A 4567-nucleotide genomic window follows, 5' to 3' on the forward strand; every position below is an offset into this window, starting at 1 on the left:
TCCATAAAGATCCAGGCCAGTGTTACCCCAATGACACTTTTTCCATAAAAGTCTCGGATAGTGTTACCAGAATGACACGCTTTCCATAAAGATCCAGGCCAGTGTTACCACAATGACACTTTTTCCATAAAAGTCTCGGATAGTGTTACCAGAATGACACTTTTTCCATAAAGATCCAGGCCAGTGTTACCACAATGACACTTTTTCCATAAAAGCCTCGGATAGTGTTACCAGAATGACACTTTTTCCATAAAGATCCAGGCCAGTGTTACCACAATGACACTTTTTCCATAAAAGTCTCGGATAGTGTTACCAGAATTACACTTTTTCCATAATGTTCCAGGCCAGTGTTACCGCAATGACACTTTTTCCAGAAACGTCTTGGATAGTGTTACCAGAATGACACTTTTTCCATAAAGATCCGGCCAGTGTTACCACAATGACACTTTTTCCAGAAAAGTCTTGGATAGTGTTACCAGAATGACACTCTTTCCATAAAGATCCAGGCCAGTGTTACCACAATGACACTTTTTCCATAAAAGTATCGGATAGTGTTACCAGAATGACACTCTTTCCATAAAGATCTAGGCCAGTGTTACCACAATGAGACCTTTTCCATAAAAGTCTCGGAAAGTGTTACCAGAATGACACTCTTTCCATAAAGATCCGGCCAGTGTTACCACAATGACACTTTTTCCATAAAAGTCTCGGATAGTGTTACCAGAATGACACTCTTTCCATAAAGATCCAGGCCAGTGTTACCACAATGACACTTTTTCCATAAAAGTCTTGGATAGTGTTACCAGAATGACACTTTTTCCATAAAAGCCCTGGCCAGTGTTACCACAATGACCCTTTTTCCATAAAAGCCTCGGATAGTGTTACCAGAATGACACTTTTTCCATAAAGATCCAGGCCAGTGTTACCACAATGACACTTTTTCCATAAAAGTCTCGGATAGTGTTACCAGAATTACACTTTTTCCATAATGTTCCAGGCCAGTGTTACCGCAATGACACTTTTTCCAGAAACGTCTTGGATAGTGTTACCAGAATGACACTTTTTCCATAAAGATCCGGCCAGTGTTACCACAATGACACTTTTTCCAGAAAAGTCTTGGATAGTGTTACCAGAATGACACTCTTTCCATAAAGATCCAGGCCAGTGTTACCACAATGACACTTTTTCCATAAAAGTCTCGGATAGTGTTACCAGAATGACACGCTTTCAATAAAGATCCAGGCCAGTGTTACCACAATGACACTTTTTTCATAAAAGTCTCGGATAGTGTTACCAGAATGACACTCTTTCCATAAAGATTCAGGCCAGTGTTACCACAATGACACTTTTTCCATAAAAGTCTCGGATAGTGTTACCAGAATTACACTTTTCCATAATGTTCCAGGCCAGTGTTACCTCAATGACACTTTTTCCAGAAAAGTCTCGGATAGTGTTACCAGAATGACACTTTTTCCATAAAGATCCGGCCAGTGTTACCACAATGACACTTTTTCCATAAAAGTCTCGGATAGTTTTACCAGAATGACACTTTTTCCATAAAGATCCAGGCCAGTGTTACCACAATGACACTTTTTCCATAAAAGTCTCGGATAGTGTTACCAGAATGACACGCTTTCAATAAAGATCCAGGCCAGTGTTACCACAATGACACTTTTTCCATAAAAGTCTCGGATAGTGTTACCAGAATGACACTTTTTCCATAAAGATCCAGGCCAGTGTTACCCCAATGACACTTTTTCCATAAAAGTCTCGGATAGTGTTACCAGAATGACACGCTTTCCATAAAGATCCAGGCCAGTGTTACCACAATGACACTTTTTCCATAAAAGTCTCGGATAGTGTTACCAGAATGACACTTTTTCCATAAAGATCCAGGCCAGTGTTACCACAATGACACTTTTTCCATAAAAGCCTCGGATAGTGTTACCAGAATGACACTTTTTCCATAAAGATCCAGGCCAGTGTTACCACAATGACACTTTTTCCATAAAAGTCTCGGATAGTGTTACCAGAATTACACTTTTTCCATAATGTTCCAGGCCAGTGTTACCGCAATGACACTTTTTCCAGAAACGTCTTGGATAGTGTTACCAGAATGACACTTTTTCCATAAAGATCCGGCCAGTGTTACCACAATGACACTTTTTCCAGAAAAGTCTTGGATAGTGTTACCAGAATGACACTCTTTCCATAAAGATCCAGGCCAGTGTTACCACAATGACACTTTTTCCATAAAAGTATCGGATAGTGTTACCAGAATGACACTCTTTCCATAAAGATCTAGGCCAGTGTTACCACAATGAGACCTTTTCCATAAAAGTCTCGGATAGTGTTACCAGAATGACACTCTTTCCATAAAGATCCGGCCAGTGTTACCACAATGACACTTTTTCCATAAAAGTCTCGGATAGTGTTACCAGAATTACACTTTTCCATAATGTTCCAGGCCAGTGTTACCTCAATGACACTTTTTCCAGAAAAGTCTCGGATAGTGTTACCAGAATGACACTTTTTCCATAAAGATCCAGGCCAGTGTTACCACAATGACACTTTTTCCATAAAAGCCTCGGATAGTGTTACCAGAATGACACTTTTTCCATAAAGATCCAGGCCAGTGTTACCACAATGACACTTTTTCCATAAAAGTCTCGGATAGTGTTACCAGAATTACACTTTTTCCATAATGTTCCAGGCCAGTGTTACCGCAATGACACTTTTTCCAGAAACGTCTTGGATAGTGTTACCAGAATGACACTTTTTCCATAAAGATCCGGCCAGTGTTACCACAATGACACTTTTTCCAGAAAAGTCTTGGATAGTGTTACCAGAATGACACTCTTTCCATAAAGATCCAGGCCAGTGTTACCACAATGACACTTTTTCCATAAAAGTATCGGATAGTGTTACCAGAATGACACTCTTTCCATAAAGATCTAGGCCAGTGTTACCACAATGAGACCTTTTCCATAAAAGTCTCGGATAGTGTTACCAGAATGACACTCTTTCCATAAAGATCCGGCCAGTGTTACCACAATGACACTTTTTCCATAAAAGTCTCGGATAGTGTTACCAGAATGACACTCTTTCCATAAAGATCCAGGCCAGTGTTACCACAATGACACTTTTTCCATAAAAGTCTTGGATAGTGTTACCAGAATGACACTTTTTCCATAAAAGCCCTGGCCAGTGTTACCACAATGACCCTTTTTCCATAAAAGCCTCGGATAGTGTTACCAGAATGACACTTTTTCCATAAAGATCCAGGCCAGTGTTACCACAATGACACTTTTTCCATAAAAGTCTCGGATAGTGTTACCAGAATTACACTTTTTCCATAATGTTCCAGGCCAGTGTTACCGCAATGACACTTTTTCCAGAAACGTCTTGGATAGTGTTACCAGAATGACACTTTTTCCATAAAGATCCGGCCAGTGTTACCACAATGACACTTTTTCCAGAAAAGTCTTGGATAGTGTTACCAGAATGACACTCTTTCCATAAAGATCCAGGCCAGTGTTACCACAATGACACTTTTTCCATAAAAGTATCGGATAGTGTTACCAGAATGACACTCTTTCCATAAAGATCTAGGCCAGTGTTACCACAATGACACCTTTTCCATAAAAGTCTCGGATAGTGTTACCAGAATGACACTCTTTCCATATAGATCCAGGCCAGTGTTACCACAATGACACTTTTTCCATAAAAGTCTTGGATAGTGTTACCAGAATGACACTTTTTCCATAAAAGCCCTGGCCAGTGTTACCACAATGACCCTTTTTCCATTTAAGCCCTGGTCAGTGTTAATACAATGACCCTTTTTCCATTAAAACCCTGGGCAGTGTTAACACAATGACACTTTTTCCATTAAAGCAATGGCCAGTGTTACCACAATGACCCTTTTTCCATTTAAGCCCTGGTCAGTGTTACTACAATGACCCTTTTTCCATTAAAACCCTGGCCAGTGTTAACACAATGACACTTTTTCCATTAAAGCAATGGCCAGTGTTACCACAATGACACTTTTTCCATAAAAGTCCCGGATAGTGTTACCAGAATGATACTTTTTCCAAAAAAGATCCAGGCCAGTGTTACCATAATGACACTTTTTCCATTAAAGTTCTGGATAGTGTTACCAGAAATTAAACATTTTTCAATAAAAGCTTAGGCCAGTGTTACCAGAAATTAAACTTTTTCCATAAAAGTCCAGGCCAGAATGACACTTTTTCCATTAAATTTCAGGCCAGTGTTAATAATAATGGCCATCAGTAGCTAATTATACTTTAATTTTCAATAAAAAAATGAAAACTTAAGTTTAAAAAAAGCACAAGCTGGAGTGCTTTGTCTTTAATTTGAATATAATTTTAAATACTTTTCAGTTAAAATATAAATCCACATTTACCAGTAAACTCATTATTGTGCAGTGCGTAAATATCCACTATTTCACATACTATGTACCACCGGAAATCTTCAGTTCGTTGTTCGCGTAAATTATAAACTTATTAGTCAGGAAACGTCCCCTGTGATTCATCACTTCCAATTCTTC

Source organism: Leiobunum rupestre, chromosome 10 (genome assembly GCF_980474605.1).
Source record: "Leiobunum rupestre chromosome 10, qqLeiRupe1.1.hap1, whole genome shotgun sequence".
NCBI lineage: Eukaryota > Metazoa > Arthropoda > Arachnida > Opiliones > Sclerosomatidae > Leiobunum > Leiobunum rupestre.